Consider the following 27,298-nt stretch of genomic DNA (forward strand, 5'->3'; position numbering starts at 1 on the left):
CAACGCAGTTCAAGTTCAGTCTCTGCCTAATCCTGTTTTCCTTAGTCTTTCAAGGTGAGGGAGGTCTATGGGGGAAAGCCCCCCCGCCTCCCCGTAGACCTCCTGGAATGCCTGGAACAGCTTAGCAACCTGGGCACAGATGGCTTGAGACAACCTAGCCATTCGGGCCTGCTGCCAGAGTGAATACCACAGGGAGGCCTGCCGGGTCTTGGGAGCATGAGCTGGTCAGGCCCCCAGTAGACCCCTTGCAGGCAGATCTCCATCTCTATGCAGAGTCTGTATCCTAGAAATCCAACCTAAGATCCAGCGGCACCAAGAAAGGGTGAGCAAAACAGAGAAAAGGTGGGATGGAGGGAAGAACAGAGGTGGGAACCACTCTGCAGGAGCAAGAAGAGGTGATGGTGGGAGACAGGCAGGAAGGAGCAGGCATGTGATTTGATGCCTCTCCCCTCCACCTCCAAGGAAGCTGTTTCAAGAGATAGGAATTGTCAGAAAAAGCCGGAGAAGGTGGTGTTAAAGGAAAACATTGAGAATGGGGAGTGAAGACGAGGGTTTTTCGTAGCAGAAGATGGGTCTTCAAAAGCCAGGAGGCAGAGGAGAGGAAGGCTGTCGGTGAGATAAAGGTGAAAGGAAGCTGATATTCCCTGAAGTTAGTAATATTAAAACAGTACCGAAGAAAGAGAAAGTTGGAAAATGGTCTAGAGAGACCTTTTAGCAACATGAGAGGGCGAGGGATGAATGAAGCTCTGGACCAGGATATTCCCTCTGCAGCACCATCCCTGGGAATGTTAAACGTCTGGAGTAGTGAACCAATAGAAATAGAATATGCAATTAACAATTTCCCAGGAATCATGTTTACACACATAAAAAAAGAGAAATAGGTGAAAGTAATTTCAATGGTGTATTTTATTTAACACAATATATTTTAGATATGTGTTAAATAAAATATATCATTAAAATTGATGTGTCAATATAAAAAATTAATAATGAGACGTACATTTTTTTCCAACTCTGGTGTGTATTTTACATGTATTGCACATCTAAGTTCAGACACTAAATTTTCATTGGAAATACCCGATCTGTACTTAGATTTCATAACATTGATGGTTGAAGAAGTAGATTTACAAACCTAAATTGCTCCATATATACTTATGCTTTCTAATAATGGAATAAAATGATCAGTCTTTAAGTTAATTAAAATGAAATGAAATAAAAAACCCAGCTCTTAAGTTGCATGGAGCACCTCTCCAGTGTTCAGTGGCCCCACATAGGGCTAGTGGCTACTAGATCGGACCACGAAGGTCTAGAATTGGAATTCTGAGACTTTTGGATTTTGGCCTTTATTTTGTCCTGATTTTCTATGAAGGAATGGGCTTGCCTACCCCCAGTGCTGTACCACTAAAAAGATCCTCATCTGTTCCATCTCATTTCACAAAACTCACTTGAAGAAGATGAGGGAGAAGTTTGAGAGTCTGTCTATGAATAGGGAAATGGGGCTTTGGCTTGGACTAGAAATGGTATGAAGGAGATGAGATATGAGTTGGAAGTATCCCGTTTTGATTTTTGTTCTATGTTCATAAGAGGAACAAGGTTTATTTGTCAGGTTGGGTGCCCCAAAGAGTGAACTGAGAGTGTGCTGTGATAATGCATGGGGCAACTCTTGCTTGCACAAACTCTCATCTTAGTAGTTTCCCTTGAGTTCTGGGCACTGGCTGCATCACAAACAGGTGGATGCAGCTGCTATATCTAGGCCTCATTTTCTGCATCTGCAAACTGGGAGAGTAGTTCCTTATTTGGAAAAATAGGAGGGACCAGGGAAATCCCAGATTTGGAGACAGGTGCCTCTCAGCTAGGCCTGTAGCTCATCTGCTGTCCCTAGCTGGGTGCCAGCAGCTTCTGCATTCGGTCCACAGTCTGGTACCATTTGCCTGCCTTTATATCTGATGGGAGAGATCTGTCATGGGATGCAGGAGTGAGGGAAGTTCTAGAGACTACTTTAGAAATGTAAAAATAATAATACTCAGGCATCCTTGCTTTTATCTGAAATGGCCTACATCTCTTGCTACTTGGAGATTCAGGATAGATCTTGTGAGACCTCCTGCATGCCAGCACAGGGCCTGATGGCCTTACCATGCAGCAGCAGTATCTACAACCATCCCTAGAAGTGGAGTCACAGAAAATACCATGGTAATTGTGGCTTGTTTTGAGAATGGTTACCACACACACACACACACACACGTACATGGCGTGGAGGAGCCTGACCTGTTATTGTTGGCATCCCCAGGATACATGGCACATTAGCTTAGTGTTCAGCTTGTACCATAAACCCTCAAGGTCAGGAGCTGTAAAACTTGGATTTCTCCATCCCCTGGGCATAAGCCTGTCTTTCAAAACAATTTCTGGCCACTATCTAGAAGAGTTGCAAGATAACAAAATTTCCCTTGACAACCTCTACTCCTGCCTCCCTGACATCCCTGCTTGGTTAAGCTGCTGTCCTGATGTGGCCTTAATAAGTACTCTGTGTATAGACTCTTGACAGAGCCATTCCTGGGAAAAACAGCTCCGTTCTTGGAGACAGGAAACAATGCCCTCAGCATACAGATAGGAGACAGCTTGTCTGACTCGGCCTGCTTCCCCATCTTTAAAATGGGGAGATCTTCCTGCCTCGGCTTTCCAAAGTGCTGGGATTACACATGAGCCATGTGCCCGGGGAGAATCGCTTGAGCCCAGGAGTTCGACAACAGGCGGAGAAACACAGGGAGACCTCGTCTTTACCAAAACCAAATATATACATAAAATAAAACAAAATAAAATAAAGTAAAATACAATAAAATGCAATAAAAAATGAGGAGAAACTCCTCCTAAGATTCTTTTTACAGTCTTAGAGGGTGGAAACTGGCCTTGGTTTCTTCATCCATGTGAAAAATAGAGCTAAAAAGCCTCTTGTCAGCACCTTTCTCTCTTCTAGCAGGAGTGAGGAATGACCAGAGGTTAAATATTGATCAGCTAGAATTAGCTTCAATTAAATCTGCGTTTGACTAAGAACTTGATGACTGAGCCTGCTCATTTTTGCAACAATACCTGGGGTAAAGAAATGACTGCAGAATTGAATCTCACAATCTCAGGTGTAATTCCCATGAGAAAGATGTTACACCAGAAATAGGAGGTTTCCAGCTATTCTCAGGCACGATTTCAATGACACTAAGAACATCAGTTGCACTAATTGGTACTTGAAATAATTATTGATCTTCATCAGGAGTGTCAAAAGCATTGCTCAAATGTCCAACAGCTTGTCATGCTCTCTTGGCATTCTATGGGAAGGACTTCACAGCCTGTTTCTTTCCCAGGAGAGCACTAGTTAAGGCAAAACATAGAAAAACACATCTAGGATACAGATAACATAAGTACAGACAGCTGAGCAAATATATAAATAACACCCGAAATGACACTTAAATATTTACAGCTGGAGATTTCTGCTACGTGCAGCACATACTGCTAATCCTCTCTCATCTCCAGGAAGTTTTCAAAAACCTGCTTCTGTAACTAGCGGACAGGTCTCCTGGATCCAAGGTCACCTGCTGGGGAGAAAGAGAAGCCTTTGGATAAACATCACAAGTTTTCCTGGAACATCGATTTTATTTAAGAGTTTTTTGGAAAGAAGGGAATAAGATTTTTATCTTTGTAAGGTTTTTACAAATATTTTCAAAAGTGTAACATGTATATATGCTCATTTTAGAAAATTTGATCAGTATAAAATATTAAAGAAGAAAGTAAAAACTCATTTGGAATCTTATCTGTTGGAAGTAATCACTGTCTTGCTATACGTTGGTGAATATCCTTTTGATGATGTGTATGTGCGTGAGTGTGTGTTTGTAACTCGAATTTTTAAAGTTTGCGAATATATTCTAGTCGTCTTTTTATGTAAATGGATTTAAGAATATATTACATCATTTTTGATGTAATATTTCGATATACCACAATTTGTTTAATCAATCCCCTGTTAATGAATATTTAGGATGGTTTTAATTTTTGAAATATTTTACAATGTGATTCTGAAACATTCTTTCACAAATATATTTGCCTACTTATTCAACTATTTCTTCAGGATACATTCTTAGAAATGGAGTCACAGAAAATATTTCTTTTGGTGGATGGATGCAAACAAACATATACATATGTATATGTGCACATATACATACATTCACACATACATGCATACATATGTTTGTGCGTGTGTGTATATATATAGAGAGAGAGGGAGAAGGAGAGAGAGGAGAGTCAGAAAATATATTTTAAACTTAAATATAGCCATTATCTTTTGAGAAGGAACTAGTATTGGGGATGTATTCAAAGAGGAATTTGACCAAATTTGTAATGTTTTAGTTTTTCCACAAGTAGAAAATATATGTGTAACTTAAAGTTAGTTAAAATTAAAGGTAACAGTAACAAAAAAGGACAAAATAAAATAGTTATCAACCAACAGTCACATATCATTGGAAATTATTTGCTTTCTCCTGCTGAAAAAAAGGTAACTATTAAAAGAATACAAATAGGATATATCGACGTTAAGCTGCCAAAAGAAAAGAAAAGGAACCAGAACGCCGAAAGTCTTGATTAATCCAGCAAAACTAAGGAGTGGAAAAAAAGAAAAGAAACAACAAGAAAGCACAGCAAATAAAAAGTACAAGGATATGAAAAAGTAAGTCCAAATATACCAATATTTAGAATTAATACGATTTGGTCAATATTTCCATTAAAAGATAGCAAGTCTCTAGGTAACAAAACAAAACGCAGTTATATGTTCTTTAAAAGGGACACGTACAAAAAGAAAGTGATGGAAAGTTGCAAAATAAAGGAGTGAAAAAAATATATATATTAACCCAGGAAATGCTAGCACCAAAAAAAGTTGTGCCAATATTAATATGAAATAAAATGCATTCAAAGCCAAAAAGAATTGATAGTCAAAGAAGAAATTTTTTGTTTTGTTCTTGTCCATTCATGAACCTTTGTGTACAGCTTCAAAATGTATAAAGAAAAATGATAGCACAAGTAGATAAAAGATAACCAAGGATTTACAGGTGCACTGTTGAATGTAGTAGCCACTAGCCACATAGTACAGCCAATGGTCACTAGGTTATTGACCTTTCAGAGACGGCTAGTCCAAATTGAAATGTGCTTTAAGTGTTAAACATACATTGGATTTCCAAGACTTGGTATGAAAAAATAAAGTAAAATAGCTCATTAATATTTTTAATAATATTGATTACATGTTGAAAATATCATATTTTAGATGAGTTAAATCTACTAAAATTAATCCTACCGGTTTCTTTTTGCTTAAGGTGGATACCAGAACATTTTAAATAACATGTGGTTCTCACTACGTTTTTATCGGACAGCACCGAAGAGGATTTAAATTAATACAAATAAAAATACGGACTAATAATTACATAAAAGAAACATTTTGACTTATCAGAGATTTTATATTCTTTTCAATAATGCAACACTTATAAATTCATCAATTACCTGACCATAGGAAGATCTCAAAAATGTTTAAAAACTAGCTATTGCAGAGGCTGTGATACCTAACTGCAATGCTTTTCCAGGACTCAAATGGAAATCCCTGTTGCCTGTACCAGTTACTGTTGCCCTTCCCAGTGATTGTGGGGAAGTGCCTGTACAGGTGGGGTCTGTGTGTAGCATGACCCTGATGATGGGGACTATATCCTTCTTGGGAGCCCGAGTCACCTGAGGTCCTACTCTGCCTGTTGGCCCCACCTCACAGGATTTGTTGAGTCAGAGCTCCCCTTTCAGAGAGCAGTGACAACAGCTTTAGCCTGGGAGGCTATCTACAAATTGCTCTGTGTTTATGGAGGTCTGGGAGGGGATAGACCTGACTGGCCCAGTGGTTCTGAACTGTTCACCTGATGACACTGACGTCCCAGGCTCTTTCTTCCACATGGATTTTATCACTCATTACTTGGGGTGCTCTAGAGTTATTCTTGCCTTGTGTAGTTCATCCTACTTATTTTGGCTTGAGGGTTTTTTGTTTTTTACTTCTCTGTGTGTTTTTTTTTAAATCAATCCAAACCTATTTCTAAAAAAAAAATCATCCTTAATATTTCTAGTCCACAGGTAGAATCCTTCCTTAATTTCTAGCAACAATATAACTCTATTTCTTTCTCAACAATTAATTTCTATTATTTGATGGGACTTTCAGTAGGTGGGGGTATGAAAGCTAGTATGCTATCTGACCCCTTGATCCATCATGAAATGTAAGTTTTTGTATATTTATCTCATAACCAGTCACCTTACTAATGATACTTTTCATACCAAAATAAACACTGATATATCATTAAGAAGAATGCACGCAAAATATGCAAGCATTTTTCAATGACATAGGAACTGAAACAAATTGGACAGTTGTGGAGGGCTGCTATACTGCAGCTCCGTCTTGTTATTAGGGAAAGGTTGAGAGGACAATACATTGGAAGTTCAGCTTCAAAAAGGATATCTTTACTGCCTTGAGTTGGCCTCTCACTCTCTCTCTCTGTCTGTCTTCCTTTTTTATCCAAATAAATCAATTCAATTCCAATAAAATGCTCTAATAAGGCCTCTTGGTTGCCCTCAACTACAGACAAGACTGGGTTTGTGTGTGTGCAACCAGTGCAGTCACACAAGGGCCCGCACTCGGATGGGCCCAGCCCTCATTTAATGCTCTGCTGTTGCTATCTTGAAATTTTTAATTGCTTTTGAATAAGAGGCTCATGTTTCCATTTTGTACTGGGTCACACAAACTAGGTAGCTGATCCTGAATATAGGCTTCTACTTAGCAGAACTTGGTCCTTGGTTTTTCTGTCAAATACTTGGCTAGTGTAATGCATTTTCCACCCAAGCTAAAAGATTAAGGCTTGTGGCAGTTTGCTGAGCCCAAAGAGAGTTCCATTACATGTATCTTAGGAAAATTCTTACTCTTTCTTCAGTGTTGGTGGTGGCTGTGGTGGTTTGAATCTGGGGGAAGGAATATAACCAGCGCCACATTGCTAAGATTCTTTTGTGAGCTGGCTTCACCTCACCTCGTGACATGCTGTTACAGATGGTTTCCTCTCCAGTCCATATCAGGGCTTGCAGTGCAGTACACGAAACTTGTCCTTTCTTCCACACATCTGCCCAGTTGGTTCCCGTTGCTTGACATAATGCCCTTTCCCACCCTGGCTATTTGGTGAACTCCTACTCAATCGTCAAAATTTGCTTTAGTTTTCACCTCCTTTAGGTGATAACTTGGCCTCCTTGGACTCTCTGGATGGAGCTAAGTGACTTGTTCTTATTGATGTGACATCTCCAAGAATAACTTAATCATGGAGCAGAAATTATTTTTTGTATAAGTTATATTATTGTATATACCTCTTTTTCACTAGAACCACTAGACGGATGGTTCCCAACCTTTTTTTTTATGTTTACTGATTTTTATTTTGGGTGCACACATCAAGACATGAAAACGCTAAAGCATATTAAACACAGTGCAGCCCTACTGTCTGTGACCCTGAATGCAAGCAGATAAGCCTGGCATCCAGTATGTGCAATCACAGTGAGACAAGAGCCAGGGCGGCCCTTGGTCCCAGACAGACAGCAGCACGAAAACTTGGTCTGACCCTTGTCCAGGCTCACAGTCCTGTTGTGACCTTGGGCACTGCCTCCTCTCTCCAGAAGTCTCATGTATCCATCTATCACAGAGAACAAAGCACACAGTCTTTGGAGTCCCCACATGTGTCCCCAGGGATTGACTCTGCTGCCCAGACATCCTTGGAGGGTCCTGCAGCAGGCAGGCAGGCAGGCCCCCAGGCCAGCCTGGGAGCAGAGAGACAGGGGGCATGACAGAAAACCCCTAACCGTCAGGACCAACCATAGGCTCTGAGCCTGGGGCGGGGTCAGACCCCACACCAGGCTTCCAAGAAGGCATCTTTGGAAAGCCTGTGTCTGGCCCCACCTCTCTCTTCCAAGGCTTCAGAAACAAATGCTGGAGACATAATGAGGGGCGTGGCAGGAACTCTGTGACTGAAGAAAGCATGTGGTCTTGGCCTCTGGGTGCTGCACTGGACTGGGCAATTTACAAAAGAAAGAGGTTTCATGGACTCACAGTTCCACGTGGCTCGGGAGGCCTCACAATCATGGCAGAAAGTGAAAGGCACGTCTCACATGGTAGCAGACAAGAGAAGAGAATGTGTGCGGGAAACTCCCCTTTATAAAACCATCAGATCTCATGAGACTTATTCACTGTCATGAGAACAGCACGGAAAAGAGCAGCCCCCATGATTCAATTACCTCCCACTGGGTCTCTCCCATAACACATGAGAATTGTGGGAGCTACAATTCAAGATGAGATTTGAGTGGAGACACAGAGCCAAACCATATCAGCAGCTCAGGGGGCACAAGGGAAGGGAAACTGCTTCAGACCTGAATGAAAGGAAAGAATAAGGCACACACATGAGCACAGGAGAGAGGCGGTCTTAACGTGGGCTCCAGATGCTATTCTAACAACACTGACCCTGGGACATCACTTCCCTCCCCAACTCTCAGTCTCCTGATTGTAAATGAGATTAGATAAGGTGACCTCTAAGCTATCGCCCAGCTCTAGGATTTTTGAATTCTCAGTGAGTGCCAATTTCTAAAGCCGTGGTCATCACATCTGTGCTATGCAAGAAAGGGAGCGGGGAGAGAGACTACGGGGGTTCCAGTTTGAAAAGAAGAAAGCCTGTCAGGGCAGCAGACCCCACCCTATCTTTCAACGGCAGTTCACTTGATGAAGGATGATTGAGAGCTTGACGTATTCCCAGGGAATTTTTTGGACTTCAGCACAGATGTGAAGAATCCAGGGCTATGAATGATTCTGGGGGGCTGGAGGTTGGGAGTTGGGGGACAGCTGTAGTTTTACCATGTCACACCAGTGTATCCAACACCACATTTAAGAACCACTTAAATCTGCACCAGCAGCAGACGGGATTGGGAAACTCATGTTAACAATGTTATAGACTAGGCCCAAGTCATGCTGTGCACCAACAGCAGACTGTCTTGATAGTTTTATATTTATTCTACATTTATTAAGTCTGTTACTCTCTAGCACTATGCAAGTGCTAGGAAAGAAAAGATGACTAGAATCCAGCCCTTGCTCTCCAGCAGTTCCCAGTTGACCCTGTGTGCGCCCAATCAGAGCAATCACCATTAGTCCAAATGATACTTTTGTACAAATTTGGAAAGGGTCCCCCTTCTGGGAAGATGCCATCTGGGGAACACAAAGCCTGGTGCACATTATAATGGATCATCGGTCCCCTTTCCCCTTTCAGCTGAGTACCCTGGTGTAGCCTGCAATCTATGCAGCTGACTCCGGTGATTATGGTGGGCTGCCAAATTTCAATAAATGTCTAATGTATATTTTTGTTTTAATGGGATATAGATGTTAGTAATGTCTTTCAAATGGAGGACAGACCAAAGAGTCACATGACAGTGAAGAACCGGGTAAGCTGGCTATGAGATGAGGTGAGAAATGTAAAATCCAGCCAACTTGGTGTTTACTGCAACATAAGAAAATGTAGCATGTGAGATACACTAGACAGTAAACTCAGAACAGAAAAATCAGCATTAAATGGAGACCAAGTGATAGTGTGGCAAGAGTGAATGCTTTTACAGTTGCTGTGAGACCCAGTGATACTGCAGCAGTGATTGCACTGTGATGACTCCTGACTTGTTTAATATGCTTTAGCATTTTCATGTCTTGATGTGTGCACCCCCCCAAAAAAAATCAGTAAACATAAAAAAAGGTTGGGAACCATCCGTCTAGTGGTTCTAGTGAAAAAGAGGTATATACAATAATATAACTTATACAAAAAATAATTTCTGCTCCATGATTAAGTTATCCTTGGAGATGTCACATCAATAAGAACAAGTCACTTAGCTCCATCCAGAGAGTCCAAGGAGGCCAAGTTATCACCTAAAGGAGGTGAAAACTAAAGCAAATTTTGACGATTGAGTAGGAGTTCACCAAATAGCCAGGGTGGGAAAGCGCATTATGTCAAGCAACGGGAACCAACTGGGCAGATGTGTGGAAGAAAGGACAAGTTTCGTGTACTGCACTGCAAGCCCTGATACGGACTGGAGAGGAAACCATCAGTAACAGCATGTCACGAGGTGAGGTGAAGCCAGCTCACAAAAGAATCTTAGCGATGTGGCTCTGGTTATATTCCTTCCCCCAGATTCAAACCACCACAGCCACCACCAACACTGAAGAAAGAGTAAGAATTTTCCTAAGATACATGTAATGGAACTCTCCTTGGGCTCAGCAAACTGCTACAAGCCTTAATCTTTTAGCTTGGGTGGAAAATAACCAAAGTTATTTTCTTAACTTTTATTTTAGGCTCAGGGGTACATGTACAGGTTTGTTGTACAGATTATTTCCTCATCCAGGTACTAAGCCTCGTATTCAATAGTTATTTTTTCTGCTCCTCTCCCTCCTCCCACCCTCCACCCTCAAGGAGGCCCCAATGTGTGTTGTTACCCTCTTTGTGTCCATGTGTTCTTGTCATTTAGCTCCCACTTATAAGTGAGAACATGTGGTATTTGGTTTTCCGTTCCTGAGTTCGTTTGCCGAGGATAATGGCCTCCAGCTCCATTCATGTTCCTGCAAAAGACATGGTCTCATTCTTTTTATGGCTGTATCATATTCCATGATGTATATATACCATATTTCTTTATTCAATCTGTCATTGATAGGCGTTTAGGTTGATTCCATATCTTTGCTATTGTCAGTAGTGCTACAGTGAACATTCACGTGTATGTGTCTTTATGGTAGAATGATTTCTATTCCTCTGGATATATACCCAGTAATGGGATTGCGGGGTCAAATGGTGGTTCTGTTTTTAGATCCTGCTTCTTGCTTTCCTTCTCTCTGTGCCCTTCCTCAGCCTCAGTTGAAATGAGAAAGAACAATTTGCATGTGGAAGAAGCTCATATTCATACTCGCCCTATAAGCCTACATGTTTCCAGTGTGTGGGGCTGGAGAGGCCACAGATGAGTTGCAAGTTTGGAGAAAAAGAATCCATGTCAAGGCCTCTTGCCAATTAGTCAACTTTCCTTTGCCCCTGAGAACCTGGCCTTTGAGGACAGCCACCTGGAGAGGGAGGTATAGGGGAGGGCTTGGGACTCCAGGCCAAAGGCTAGAGAAAGAGGCAGAGTTTGTGTCTGTAGCTAAGGGGAATGCCCCTTTCTAACTGATTTTTGTTTCCTGAAGCAAAAGGAGGAGACGAAATTGTTAAAGGGGTGTTAGTGTTAAGTAAGAAAGAGTGGGCTTTTCCAGATCTCTATTTTCTGATCAGTAGAGTACGTTGAGAAAAGCAGGGGAAGATTAGATGAGATATCGGTCAAACGAATACATGAGAACATTATGGGTTTTTTAGTGTGTGGTTTAAGAATCCCTTGAAATGCCCAAGCAGCACATTAGGAAGGGAACTGCTCCTTTGGGAGTGACTCATGTAAAATGGGCCCGGTGCAGAAGCTCAGGGTGTGCAGGGTGAGCAGCTCTTTAAGGTGCCAGGCGGAGAGGCGGAGGCTTGGCTTAATGTGGGACCATGCGTGCTGACATTTCTCCTAAAACCTGGACTAAGGGAATTGGGGGTGGAGGGTGTGGTGGGGGCTTTGTGCCATCTCCTGTTCCCCCATCAGATGCAGGAGCAAAGTGGAAAAGTCCTCTGGGGATTTTCTTCTCTGATACAAGGGAAGCACACACAAATGATCTTTTCCTGAGAAAACCCATTGAGAGCAGTTTCCCACACTCCCCGACACTCAAGGTCCAACCCAGTCCAGGCTGCTGGCTGGAGAACCGACCTTTAAAACTCTTGTTTATATGTACAGCCACAACTTCAGTCCAACTCCAGCCTGGCCTGGCATGGAAAACCAGGAAGTTCCTGTAAGAAATATTTTTAAGGGTCTGTGTACCTCACAGGAAGCCTTCAGATTGCAAACATGTGTCCAAACTGCTGACTTGGAGTAAATGGATCAACTTACTCGGTCTGAATTGGAGAGCCTGATTTCTGCACCAGGGAGGCTTGCTATTTGAATGTGTGCCAGGTTGAATGGAGTCTCTGGACTCGGATGGATTCAAGCTGAAAGAGGTTTCTTCTGTAAGTCAGCTTGTATGGTAATTTCTTTCCTTTCTTCTTCCTGCAAGTGAAATAGTGCACATTTATCTTGACCTCGTGTAGGGCTGTTGCCTTTTTTCCTCTTTTTGATCTGCAGAGCCTGCTCATGTCTCTAAGTTCATAACATGCTGCTCTGGGCTTTGCGGCTCCACAGTCTTGTTGACTGTACACTGGTGCTTTTGTTTCAATTAAACTTTTAATTTTGAGATAATTGTAAATTCATTTGCAGGTGTAAGAAATAATTCAGAGAGATTCCGCTTACCCTTTACCCAGTTTCCCCTCACTTTGCAAGACTACAGCACAATATTGTAACCTGGATATTGACCTTGATGTAATCAAGATACAGAACATTCCATCAGAGGATCCCTCTGTTGCCCTTCATAGCCACGCCCACTTCCCTCCCACCTCCCTAAAAGAGGAGACTCCTTCTTTTATCTTTGGCAACCACTAATTCATTCTCTATTTCTGTAATTTTGTCATTTCAAGATAGCTACATAAATGGAATCATATAGTATGTAACCTTCTGGGATTGACTTTTTTGGTTTCACTCAGCATAATTCTCTGGAGATTCATCCAAGTTTTGCCTGTTATCAATAGTTCCTTTTGTTTAACTGTTGAGTGGTATTCCATCTTGCAGATGTACTATAGTTTGTTTAACCATTCACTCATTGAAGAGCATAAGGACTGTCTCCAGTTTTTGACTTTTAGGAATAAAGCTGCTATGAACAGTTGTGTACAGGTATTTGTGTGAACATAGTTTTCATTTCTCTGGAATAAATGCCCAGGAGTGTAATTGTGGGGTCATATGGTTGTTGCATATGTGGTTTTTTGAGGAACCACCAAACTGTTTTCCAGAGTGGCCGTACCATTTTACATTTTCACCAGCAATTTATGAGAGACCCAGTTTCTCTGCATCCTCACCTGCATTTGCTGGCCCTACCTTTTATTTTAGCCATTCTGTTAAGTGTGTAAGATAGCTTAACAGCTTAAATTTGCATTTTCCTAATCGCTAGTGATGTTGAATGTCTTTTCACCTTCTTATTTGCCATCTGTACGTCCTCTTTGGTGAAATGTTGGTTCATATCTTTTGCCCGTTTTCTAATTTTTTTAGTGTTGAGTTTTAAGAGTTCTTATGTATTATAAATACTAGTTCTTCATCAGATATGTGTTTTACAAATATTTTCTCCTTGTTTGTGGGTTATTTTTTTCATCCTCTTAACAGGATGTCTCACAGAACAAAAGTCTTAAATTTTAATGAAGTCCCGTTTATCAATTTTTCCTTTTATGAATCATGCTTTTGGTGTCAAATCTAAGATCTCTTGGGCTAACCCTAGATCATGAAAATTTTCTCCTGTGCCTTTTCTAAAAGTGTTATAGCTGTATATAACTCCATGATACATTTTGAGTTAATTTTTGTATACCATGTAGGACTTAGGGGAAGAGAGTTTTTTTCTTTTGTAGGAATCCAATTGCTCCAGTACCATTTGATGAAAAGGTTCTCATTCCTCCATTGAATTACTTTTGTAGCTTTTCCAAAAAATCACTTATGCGTATTTGTGCAAGTCTATTTCTGGGCTCTCTATTCTGTTCCAGTGAGCTATGTGTCTATCCTTCCACCAGTACCATCTAGTCTTGGTAAGTGTAGCTGTATATTTTGATATAATAAGTCTTAAAATTGAGTAGACTAATTCCTCCCACTTTATTCTTCTATTTCAAAATTGTTTTAGCTATTCTAGTTCCTTTGCCTTTCCATATACATTTTAAAATAAGCTTGTCTATATCTATAAAAATCTTGCTGGGATTTTGATAGGACTAGTGTTAAATCCATATATACATTTGAGGGATAATTATCATCTTTCCTCTGTTGAGGCTTTTAAACCATGAACGCAATGTGTCTCTATTTTATTTAGAGCTTTGATTCTTTCAACAGTATTTTGTAGATTTCAGCATAAAAGTCTGCTATGAGCTGAATGTGTCCCTTCAAAATTCATATATAGTGGTATCCCCAGTGTGGTGGTATTAAGAGGTGGGGCCTCTGGGAGGTGATTAGGTCATGAGGGCAGAGCCCTCATTAATGAGATTAGTGCCCTTATGAAAGAAGCCAAAAGAGTTTGTTCACTTGGACACAGCAAGAAGATGCCATTTATGAAGCAGAAAAGGAGTGCTCACCAGACACTGAATCTGCTGGTGCCTTGATCTTGAACTTCCCAGTCTCCAGAACTGTGAGAAATAAACTTCTGTTATTTTAAACTTCTGTTGTTTTACCCCCTCTAGGGCATTTTGTTACAGCAGCCTGAATGGACTAAGACAAAGCCCTGCACATGTTTTGTTGGATTCATATCCAAATGCTTCCTTTCTTTTTTGAGTGATTGTAAGTGGTATTGTATTTTTAATTTTTGTGTTTGTGTTCATGCTGGTATATGGTGATATACTTGATTTTTGTGTGTTTATTTTGTATCCTGCAACATTGCTGAAGTTACTTATTAGTTCTAGAAGCTTTTTCTGCATTCTTTGGAATTTTCTACATAGACAACCTTGTCATATGCAAGTGGGGAGAGTTTTATTCCATTCTTTCCAATTCACATACCTTTTATTTCCTGTTCTTGTCTTATTGCACTGAATAGAACTTCCAGTACTACGTTGAATAAGAGTGGTCAGAGAGGATAGTCTTGCCTTGCTTCTGATCTCAAGGAGGAAACAGTCGGTATTTCACCCTTAAGTATAATGTGAGCGGTAAATATTTTTGGAGATGCACTTTATCAGGTTGAGCAAGTTCCCCTTTATTCCTATTTTTTTTTTTCTGAGAGTTCCTTTTTAAAAAAATCATGAATGGGTATTGGATTTTGTCAAATGTTTTTCTGCTTCAATTGCTATGATTATGTTTTTGTTTTTGTTTTTTCACCTGCTTTAGTCCAAACAATATACTGTTTACACTATTCTGAATACTTTGAACTGCAAATGATAGATTAAACCAGATTAAAATTTGATTAAATTAAAAGAAATGTATTTTTTTCTCTGAAAAAGACATCTGGAGGCAGATAGTTCCAGGGTTGGCTAATTCAGCATCTCAGTATTGTCAGGGCTCTGGGTATTCTCTGTGATTCTCTGGGCTTTCCCCTCATGGTTGCAAGTCGGCTATAGAGGTCCCAGATGCCGCTAGTAGGGGATGTTCTCCTTTTTTTTAATCACAAGGAAAATCTTTCTCAGAATCCTAACAGGCTTTTATGTCTTGTTGGCCAAAGTGAGCCCATGTCCAAACCTAAACCAGTCTCACAAAGAGAATGGAAACGGGAGTGGAGTCCCATGAATAGTTTAATCCAGTAGTTCTTACCAGGGGCCCTCCTGGTAAGTGTTGGATGACAATTTGTTGTTGTGCAGGACTGTCCTGCTCACTGCAGGACATTTAGCATCCCTGGCCCTCACCTATTAAGCGACAGTGGAGCCCTCCAGTCATGGTGACAACTTTTTCAAACCTCCCCTAGGCATGGTGGGGGGAGGGGGTGCCGGGGGCCGGCAATATACTTCTCATTGAGAGCCATTGGTTTAAACCAATTATGATTCACTCCTAGGTCAGCCAGTGGAATGACCAAGCCAGGATTGGTTTAGTTTAATAGTATATGTTGAATTCCCAATTATCTGCTTTTATTTCTCATTGCTGTGACATCTAATAATTATTGTGTGTTTATTATGAGACACAGTGTGCTAATTGATTTATATCCTTTATCATTTTACTTTTTATAACAACTTTAGGGGATATGCACTCTTATTGTCCCCATTTGACTAATGAGGAAATTGAGGCCTACAAAGATTAAGGAAGTTGCCCAAGGTCTGATTCCAGAATCAGCATAAGCTGCTACACCATACCGCTTCCCCAGGAAAGTAAGTCTTTGTTGTCTTTTGCTGTCATTTATTCTGAGTGGTAGCAAGACATTCTTCAAAAGCCAGGTGATTCTTCCCAGACTGTACCCACAATTTCAGTCCTCCAGTTGGAGGAATTATAGAGGGAAGATGAATGCATTTACTCCAGTTATGTATGGCGGAGAAGGGGTAAGAGATGAAAAGCATGATTTAGCCATATTATTTTGCTTTTTCTAAAAAGAAAACTCCTTATTAGATCAACACTTTAACTATTAGGCTATGTCTTAATTATAACTTAGGCTTTACAGCTCTTAAGCAAATATATGACTAGGGCAAAATTAAAATATGGCAATGAGTATACGTTGTCTCACTCAAGTACTGTTTTCAGTAACTCCTTATCTAAGCCTTGGCTTTCTTTACACTTTTACATATTCTAAGTGATTCCAGGCATTGCAAAGCTCTTTTGCCTGTGCAAGGCTTCCAGGAACCCAGCCACTGGCAGCTTTGGTGTAGGCACATTCTTAAGAAGGGACATTTTCTATTTTGCCTTCATTTGTAGCTATTCATGACTGACTCTCCATTCTTTTGTCTGCTTGTTCATCCATCCATCCATCCATCCATCCATCCATCCATCCATCCATCCACTCAGCCATTCTTTTGTTCAACAGTGATTTACTGAATTCCTACTTACTATGACTCTTCTATATTTGACATGCTACACGATGTTCAGCAACGACTTCTACTCAAGAGCTAGTTTTTAGTTTCACACTGCTTTTCTCTTGTTCTTTATCTTTTGCTTTTGTAGCTCAGAACAGAAAAATCTATAGAAAAGATCTTGCTACCAGGCTATCGGACCCTCTGGTCCATGGCGATATCTTACTGTCTTTGTGTCTTTGGGCTGAACAATGCCTGCAACATGGTGCATGCTCAGTAATGCTCATGGAACAAAACGGTGTGGTTCCTCTTCCAGGAAGTGCTGCCATCTCTCTTTTGATTCAGGATAGGTTTACCTAGGTGATTACATCACTAACATTGTATTCCTCTGATTTCTTCCTCATGATAGGACAGATTTTACTAAAAAGTCAAAAATTATTTATTACATTATGCCGTTCCTCTTACTTTTCATGCCAGATTAAATTTTCTTGGTCCTTCAATGCCCACTTTGAATATCAATAAACTAGTAACCTTTCCCCAACCTACCGAAGTCGCCATGTGGAGTTGGTCATTCTTTCTGTTGATTCCATATCATCCCCTTCATTCTTTTCTCTGCCCGTTTGTCCATTCATTTATCCATCCACTTAGCTATTCGTTTGTTCACCAATGATTTAGTGAATACCTATTTACTGTGACCCTATTAAGTTTTACAAGCCACACAGTGTTCATCAAGGTGTTCATATGCCTGTCTACCTTCTTTTTCTTTTCTTTCTTTCTTTTTTTTTTTTTTTTTGATGGAGTCTTGCCCTGTCACCCAGGCTGGAGTGCAATGGCGCAATTGTGGCTCACTGCAACTTCCGTCTTCCAGGTTCAAATGATTCTCCTGCCTCAGCCTCCTGAGTAGCTGGGATTACAGGCGCCTGCCACCACGCCCGGCTAATTTTTGTATTTTTGGTAGGGACGGGGTTTCCCCATGTTGGCCAGGCTGATCTCGAACTCCTGACTTCGTGATCCGCCCACCTTGGCCTCCCAAAATGCCGGGATTACAGGCATGAGCCACTGCACCCAGCCTAATTTCTTGATTATGTGTTTGTTTCCTCCAATAGGCTATGAGCCCTTCAAGCAAAGACAAGAAATAATGTTATTGCTCTTTTTGCATCCCAAGTGCCTGACACAAGGGAAGGTGGAGGAAAGTATGCAGTCAATGTATGTAGAATTGCACTATACATGCTATAGGGCCTGCCTTCTCTTCAACAGGCATTGCTTTTCCTCTTTTAAGCTTCATAGAACATTTAAAAAGCACAGAGCAACAATAATTTCATCAGCGGATGAAAGAGGATGTCAAAAGAGAAAAATAAACCAAGGTAGAGTTGACAGAAATAGAGGATGTCCCCATTATAATTACAGCAACATGGATTGAGTTATGCCAGCTCCTGAGAGGAATTTGATTTCCTTATTATGTGTCTACTTTATCATCCTCTCAGCATCCCTTTTCTCTTTGGTATTTCACATATGGCTCTGATGTCTCCCTGCTTTGTAGATGGGAAAACTAAACTCCAGAATGGGCTAATGGCTTGAGCCATCTCACATAGCAAGGCAGACACTGAGAGGTGGGCATAAAATAAGCATGTTTAGATTTTAATTATTTCAATCAAATCAAGAGATCACCATCACCAGAATATCCTATTAACTATTTATCGAACCCTTATTATGTGTCAAGAACTTTACATGCATTATCCTTTCTCCCCAATCTTTATTTTGAAAACATTAAAACCTGCAAACAGCTGGGAAGAATATACAATGAAACATCTAGTTTCACTAATTGATTTATTTCTTACACCTAGTTTCTTACACTTAGTTTCACATTTTTGTTTTATTTCTCTCTAAATATTTTTGAATACATTGAATTACATGCAGACCTTATGACTTTGCTCCTAAATAATGCAGCATACATCTCTTCAGAAGAAGAGCATTCTCTTACATAACTAAGATACAATAACCACATTCAGGAAAGTTAACATTAAAATAATTTCATTATATATTACATAATCCTTATTCAAATTTGCCTTATTTTCTCAATAACTCCTCCCTTCCCTTCCCTTTTCTCCTTCCTTCCTTCCTTCCTTCCTGTCTCCCTCCCTCCCTGCCTGTCTGTCTGTCTTTCTCCCCTTTTTCTCAATTCAGGATCTAATCGAGGATCACACATTGCATTTACTTTTCATATTTCTTTAGTCATCTTTAATTAGAGTCACTTCCCAGCCTTCCCCCTCAACCCCGTTTCATGACATTGACAGTTTTGAAGAGTTCAAGCTTCTTGTTTTGCAAAATGCCTTTAGTTTAGATTTGTGTGATGTTTCCTCATGGAAAGATTCAGGTTAAATATTGTTAGTAAGAATATTGCATAAGTGACATTGTGTCCTTCTCAATTCATCCCATTGGGGGCATAAAATGTCAATGTGTCCCATCACTCATGATGCTATGATCACTTGGCTAAGGCAGTGCTTGCCAGGTTTCTACATTGCGGAAGTACCATTTTCCATTGTAATTAACAAGTAATCTGTGGAGCGATACTTTGAGGTTGTGTGAATACCCCTCATCAGGTTTTGTCTAATGTTTTTAGTATCCACTGATGATAAGTGTTTATTATCATTTTAGAGTCTCACCATAACCCTGTGAGGTAGACACTCTTATGACCCATGTATTTACAATGAAGAAACTGAGTCTTAGAGAGATGAAGAAACTTGCTCAGTGACTCACAGCTAATAAGGGACAGAACTGAGATTTCAGCCCACATCTGGCTGTCTCTAAAGCCTGTGCTCTACCTACTACACTGCACTAACTGAAAGTAGACTTTCTTATCTCACTTGCCCCAGGCAAGACAAGAAAAAAGTGATAGTCAAGATCATATAGACACAATTTATTTCGTCTCTCAACAAGTCTCTTCCCTCTTATTTCCTAAGCACTTTTTTTCCCCAAAGCCTGATGCGTGTCACTCTTCTCTGACTGTTAACCTGGAATGTGGTGAATAAATTATATTTCAGTCCAGTGGACCTTAGGCTGTGGAGTTCTGCTTTGATTCCATCCCATCGTGCCCAGGACCACCTGCTTGCCAGCACCACACTGGGAGTGATGTCATTACATTTTGGAATCATCCATTCCAGTGTGAGAAAGACTACTACATACATTCATAGGGAGGATTACAGTGAATACTTCTGGGTTCTTTCATAAAGGGGAACTTGGGGGTACCGAGAGATGGAGGTGGAGAATATATTTTTCTATTAGTTTCAAAGGAAGAGCTCACCTAGCCCAACTCTCTTCCTTTGTAGATGAAGAAACTGAGCCCTAGACTGGTAAGTGGACTGTCCAGGGTCAACGCTGGTGACAGACAGATCTGGGGCTGGAACTACAGATTCCATGCTTATCATGCTGCAAAATCCCTAAGGTTACACTCTTGTCTAGCCCTGCTCGCCCAGCCCTTGGTCCTCTGCTACCCCTCCCCACCCTTCCCTTCTCAGACTTGCCCTTTGGAAGGCATTCACTCATTCTTTCCTTTCTTCCTTCCTTCACTGGGTTGTTCATTTTTAAATAGCATTTATTGTCCTCCTACCATATGCCAGATCCTCTGCTGGCCTTAATGGGTATGAAGCAAAAAGAAACACAGTGTCAGCCTTGAAGGAGGCCACTGTTTAGGTGAGGGGAGGGGAAGCATATAATATGACATCATGATCGGATGTGCTAAGCACTAGAGCAACACTCATATACTGCCCTGGGGACACAGAAAAGGGAAGGATGCTTTGGAATTATGCGGCTGCTTGGGAGTTTGCTGGGGAGCTACCCAAAGCATAGCTCCATTACTCAGAACACTCCTGGAATTCCCTTTCCTTTTGCTAGTCTTCCCAGAGGAAAGGGAGGGCAAGTATGGGAAGCAAAGGAAGGGCAGAACATGGCTGGTTGATGAGTTTTGGGGGGATTCTAAAGGGGCCCAGAAACACACCCGATCAGACTCAGCACTAATTGGTGCAGCTGGGTGGCTGCATCTGCTGCAGGCCCTTAGGAGCCTAACGCTGGTTATTGGCTTGGCTCAGTTAAGAGAGCTTGAGCCTCCTCCAAGGCTGCCCAGTTTCCAGAGCTGCCTGTGCTTCTGGGCGTGGGGGAGAAGGCCAGTGTGGTGGGAGAGAGTGGGTAGAAGAAGTGGTGAGGATGCTGAGAAGCCAGGACGCAATTGCCCTAGGGCACTAATTGCAGCTCCAGCTGCAGGAGGCCCTGTGATCTTCCCACTTGCTGCTCAGTACACTGCATAATGGGCTCTCGGTTATGGGATTTAAACTAAGCCCGAATCTTACTGTGCACAAGGGAATAATCACATCACAAGCTGGAAGGAAGGAGTATGCTGTACTGATTAGACCAAGGCAGTGAAAAGTTCTGGCTGCTGTTTTCTGTTCCTGCTGCTGACCGATGGCACAATTCAGGCCAATTAGGAAACATCTGCTTACCTATCAGTGAACTGATGTAATGACTTCACACAGCATGGCTTTGGGCTATGCTGGACCTCCCAAGTGAGCCTTCCTTTCCTTAACAACTGTGACAATTGAATGACATTTTACTGTGCCAGTCTGTTTATGGATCACCTATTTAATCCTCACAGTAACCCTAATAGTAGCTGACATTACAATTCCTGTTCTGCACAGGAAGAAACAGAAGCTCAGAGAAGGTAAGTTACTTACCCAAGGTCACATAGCTAATAAATATGGCATTAGGACTGAATCAAGCAGTGTGATTTCTGAGCCCACACTCCTAGCCACTAAGGAAAATTGCCTCTTAGTCCCAGGAGGATGTGACTTGGGGAGGAGTTCTAGCACTTCTTACAATTTATGGTCATGTCATTCATTCCTTTTGCTGTTCGTTAGATTATAAGTTCCATAAGGTCAGGGAACAGGCAGACTTGTTCACCACTGAGCCTCCGGAGCCTAGCACCTCTTAGCACATAGTAGACACATCATTCATGTTTTGGGCTGAGCGAATAGCTCTGGATCCGGCCATACAGCCTATTTAGTATTTTGCCAATTACACTAGCAGGAGAGGCCAATGGTATAGGCCATTCCCTGGGTCTGAATTGTTCAGTTATGGGAACTAACTGGGTTCTAAGGAGTGGGTTCTGAGGGGATTCACCAGAGTTGCTCCTTCTTTTGCCCTTGCTCCCATCTCCTATAGCATGCACTCATCCTGTGATTCATTTATTTGGTAGATCTTTAATGAGCACCTATTATGTGCCAGATGCTGTTCCAGGTAGTTCACTGGAATAAAGCAGATAAAAATGCCTCTGACACAGAGCTTGCAATCCACTGGAGGGGAAAACCATGAGCAATAAATAGGCAAAATGCACAGTGCATAAAACAGAATACATGCTTAGGAAGGTAGATATGAAGGGTCAGGGAGATGGGTGGCTACTAAAGCCCTCATTAAGAAGGTGGCATTTGACAAAAGGCTAGAAGGAAGTCAGGGGGCAACCATACAAATGCCTCAGGGAGAGGGAACAGCCAGCACAAATGCCCTGGGGCAAAATCACGGTGTGTGTGGGATGAGCAGTGGGGAGGTCACTGGAGCGAGAGATGGGAGTGATGGGAGAAGAGTTTGGAGAAGTGACCAGAGCTAGGCTATGTGAAGTCTTTTAGGTCGTAGTTGTAAACTTGGCTTTAAATCTGAGTGGAATGCGAAGCCACTAAAGGATTCAGGCAGAGGAGGGATGTGATCTGACTTTCCATGTTAACCTGTACCAAAGTTATTTGAATATCTGTCTCCCCCTCTAGTCTGTGAGGTTCTCAACAGTGGGACCATGTATATATTCCCAGTGCCAAGCACAGTAATGGTACATGGTAGATGTTTCAATATATGGCCATCAAATGAATGAGCACATGAAAAATGCAGAACCTAGTGCAGAATGAAACCAACTGAACTAGGGTGCAGATGGGGACCCAGAGGACAGATACATGCACTCTGAATTGATGAATGAAGGGCATTTAATGGAGCAAGTGCCTTTTAATCTAGGACTAGAAGCAAGTGAAGTCTATCCACAAACAGAGACAGAGGAAGGATATTGCTCCTGAGCAAGGAACAGGAGCAAAGGGTTGGAGGCATGAAAGTGCAGGGCAAATTAAGAAAGTACCAAATAGACAAATGTTTCTGGTATGCAGGATGAGAGGAGGCACACAATGGCATCAGAGGCCAGAATTACAGCCTGGGGCCAGATCATGACTTACATGTCAAGCTAAGAAATTTGGATTTTATACTGCAGGTAGTGGGGGGGCCTTTGCAGGATTTTACAGGTGTGGGGCCATTTTCAAGGGTGAGATTCAGCCTGTTAGGTTTTGGCTTGCGACTGGTGAGGACAGTGGAGAAAACCAAGAATGGTGTTGTGTATGGGAGGCAGTGCCTCATAGTGTGGCTACAACACAGCACTGTTTATTGTGTCAATTATGTTTGTAGAAATACTGCCACGTTCAGAAGGAGAGTGGATCTCATACTTCACAGCAGCCTTTGGGGATTCCCCTTTGTGGAGCCCTCAGACATTGCACAGTGAAAGATTTAGTGGTTTATTCAGGTACATTCCAGTAGGAGCCTGTGTCCAGCTCAGGAGTGGTGATGACTTCATTACACTGCTCATCCAACCATCCAGCCCTTATGTAAAATCAATCAGCCATAAGCTTCCCGGGTTCATTTCATTTCTTCTCCTATGCTGGAGGAGACTAGTAGAGTCAAGACATGATGTGTTGTGCCCCTGGGTGGCATGTAGCTCCATTACTATTTAGCCTGAAAGCCCAGGGTCGGTCATGATGACGTTAGGAGGCTCACCAGGTAGGGGGAATGCAAAGGCAGTCATCTGAGGTCATCTGATAGATCTGGCAATGAACCACACTGGGTTCTAAATATGCAGTGGGGCTGCTCATGGTGGGGGTGGGGGGGAATGGCCCTGGGAGGGTGGAGATGAAAGTCCATATCAAAGTGAAAGCTGTCAGCCATTCCTTTGAAGGAATGGGCTTGTTCCCAGGCTGGAGGTTAAGGTGTCCACTTTCCTGCCTTGACTCTGAACAGCTAAGACTGTCTCATCCTCTCACATTTTCACTCTGACTTAGTCTAAGTTAACTGAAAGGGCTCGTTGGCACTCCCCACCACACTTCTGTTGCTTCATTGTGGAGCAGGCCTGAGCACTGCTCACTAGTGTGTCATCAACCTAAGGTTATGGTCACTGTAACTCACTTTAGATGGAACACTTAGGTATCATGAACCCACAGGACACAGAGGCAGATGAGCAACCCTTTTACCAGCAAGTAGCTTTCAAAGTTGGGGATTGGGGAGCTGGAGAGGGGCAAAAATAGAGTGGCTCAGAGAATCCTCAGTGTCAAGCTTTCAGGGGGTTTAAGCAAGAAGGCTGCAATTTGGAGGGTGGAGGGAGAAACTTCTACCAGTATCCCCAGTTTTCTTTCAACTGCATTCAGGGAAGAAAAACCAGTATTCCTCTGCTGAGATGCAGCAGGTTTGTCTATAATTTACTAAAATGATGTGGTGGAAGGGAGCCGGGCCCCAGAGACATCATGAGTCTCTTGTGTACAGAAAACCGTATCAGGAATATAACTGTACCTGAAATGATGTCCTTGGAGGAGGCAATGCCGTGAATTGTGCTCTCCCTCACAGTGAAGTTAGGGACAACCATTACAGCATCTCCTCCCTCATTCCCTTGGGAGGGCCCTCAATAACGTAGGCTTATTATCTACATGCAATTTATATACTTTGGAAATTAGTTTAAGTTGGACAACAAGTAGAACTTTCATCATGGATGCAGATTATAAAGATTATCTTCATAATAATACAAGGATTTGGGGAAGGGCATAGGCTAGAGTGAGCATGTGAGTCTGACTCATAGTGGATCAATGACTATACCCCAAGGCCAGATAGAAGAAACTTTTTTTTGGCTTGGTTAATGAGTAATAGTGTTATGACAACTGTCAAAATCTATTGCTCATAACTTTTGACCTAAGAATCCAACATCTAGGAGGAAATTTATAGCATTAAATACCCACATCAAAAAGCTAGAAAGATCTCATTAACAACCTAACATCTCAACTAAAAGAACTAGAGAATCAAGAGCAAACAAATCCCAAAGCTAGCAGAAACCAAGAAATAACCAAGATCAGAGCTGAACTGAAGGAGATAAAGGGACAAAAAAGCCTTCAAAAAATCAACAAATTCAAGAGCTCTTGTTTTGAAAAAAATTACTAAAATAGATAGACCACCAGCTAGACTAATAAAGAAGAAAAGAGAGAAGAATCAAATAAACACAATCAGAAATGATAGGGAGGATATCACCATTGATCCCACAGAAATACAAACAACCATCAGAAAATATTATAAATACCTCTATGCACATAAACTAGAAAACCTAGAAGAAATGGATTAATTCCTGGACACATACACCCTCCCAAGACAGAACCAGGAAGAAATTGAATCCCTGAAAAGACCAATCAGAAGTTCTAAAATTGAGGCAGTAATAAATAACCTACCAACCAGAAAAAGCCCAGGACCAGAGGGATTCACAGCTGAATTCTACCAGAGGTACAAATCAGAGCTAGTACCATTTTTACTGAAACTATTCCAAAATATTGAAAAGGAGGGTCTCCTCCCTAACTCATTCTAGGAGGTCAACATTATCCTGATACCAAAACCTGGAAGAGATACAATAAAAAAGAAGACTTCAGGCCAATATCCTTGATGAACATCGGTGCAAAAATCCTCAATAAAATACTGACAAACTGAATCTAGCAGCATATCAAAAAGCTTATCCACCAGGATCAAGTTGGCTTCATCCCTGGGATGCAAGATTGGTTCAAGATAGGCAAATTGGCCAGGTGCGGTGGCTCATGCCTGTAATCCCAGCATTTTGGGAGGCCAAGGCGGGTAGATCACCTGAGGTCAGGAGTTTGAGACCAGCCTCAACATGGAGAAACCCTGTCTCTACTAAAAACACAAAAAAAATTAGCCAGGCGTAGTGGTGCATGCCTGTAATCCCAGCTACTCAGGAGGCTGAGGCAGGAGAATTGCTTGAACCTGGGAGGTGGAGGTTGCGGTGAGCCGAGATCGCACCATTGCACTCCAGCCTGGACAACAAGAGCGAAACTCCGTCTCAAAAAAAAAAAAAAAAAGATAGGCAAATCAATAAACATTATTCATCACATAAACAGAACTAAAGACAAAAACCACATGATTATCTCAATAGATGCAGAAAAGTCCTTTGATAAAATTCAACATCACTTCATGTTAAAAACTCTCAATAAACTAGGTATTGAGGAGCCATATATGACCAACCCACAGCCAACATCATACTGAATAAGCAAAAGCTGGAAGCATTCCACTTGAAAATTGGCACAAGAAAAGGATGCCCTCCTCTCACTACTCCTATTCAACATAGTATTGGCCAAGCAGTCAGGCAAGAGAAAGAAATAAAGAGTATTCAAATAAGAAGAGAGGAAGTTAAATTATCTCTATATTTCTTTGATACAGGATAACGTGATCCTATATCTAGAAAACCTAATTGTTTCAGCTCAAAAGCTTCTTAAGCTGATAAGCAACTTCAGCAGAGTCTCAGGATATAAAATCAGTGTGCAAAAATTGCTAGCATTCTTATACACCAACAACATGCAAGCAGAGAGCCAAACCATGAATGAACTCCCATTCACAATTGCTATAAAAAGAATAAAATACTTAGGAATAAATACAGCTAACAAAGGAAGTAATGGACCTCTTCAAGGAGAACTACAAAACACTGCTCAAAGAAATCAGAGAGGACACAAACAAATGGAAAAACATTCCATGCTCATGGATAGGAGAAATCAATATCGTGAAAATGGCCATACTGCCCAAAGTAATTTATAGATTCAATGATATTTCCATTAAACTACCATTGACATTCTTCACAGAATTAGAAAAAACTATTTTAAAATTCATACGGAACCGAAAAAGAGCCCAAATAGCCAAGACAATCCTAAGCAAAAAGAACAAAGCTAGAGGCATCACTCTACCCAACTTCAAACTATACTACAAAGCTACAGTAATTAAAACAGCACGATACTACTACAAGAACAAACACATAGACTAGTGGAACAGAATAGAGAGCTCAGAAATAAGACCGCACTCCTACAACTATTTGATCTTTTACAAACCTGACAAAAACAAGCAATGGGTAAAGGATTTCCTAGTTAATAGGAACTGGGAGAACCGGCTAGCCATATGGCGAAAATTGAAACTGGACCCCTTCCTTATGTCATATACAAAAATTAACTCAAGCTGGATTAAACACTTAAATGTAAAACCCAAAACTATGAAAGCCATAGAAGAGAATCTAGGCAATGCCATTCAGGACATAGGCAGGGGCAAAAATTTCATGATAAAAATGCCAAAAGCAATTGCAACAAAAGCAAAAATTGACAAGTGGGATCTAATTAAAGAGCTTCTGCACAGCAAAAGAAACTATCATCTGACTGAACAGACATCCTACAGAATGGGAGAAAATGTTTGCAATACATCCATCTGACAAAGGTCTAATATCCATA

The 27,298-nt window shown here is 41.3% G+C and overlaps 1 long non-coding RNA gene across 1 annotated transcript; it reads left to right on the plus strand.

The window, feature by feature from the left end:
- Positions 1-306: 306 nt before the first annotated feature.
- On the plus strand, positions 307-3,781 carry LOC112135728 (uncharacterized). Its single transcript, XR_002916955.2, has 3 exons — positions 307-322; positions 463-623; positions 3,464-3,781. It is a non-coding gene; the product is annotated as an uncharacterized LOC112135728 (long non-coding RNA).
- Positions 3,782-27,298: the final 23,517 nt, after the last annotated feature.

This window comes from Pongo abelii, chromosome 10 (genome assembly GCF_028885655.2).
Source record: "Pongo abelii isolate AG06213 chromosome 10, NHGRI_mPonAbe1-v2.0_pri, whole genome shotgun sequence".
Classification (NCBI taxonomy): domain Eukaryota; kingdom Metazoa; phylum Chordata; class Mammalia; order Primates; family Hominidae; genus Pongo; species Pongo abelii.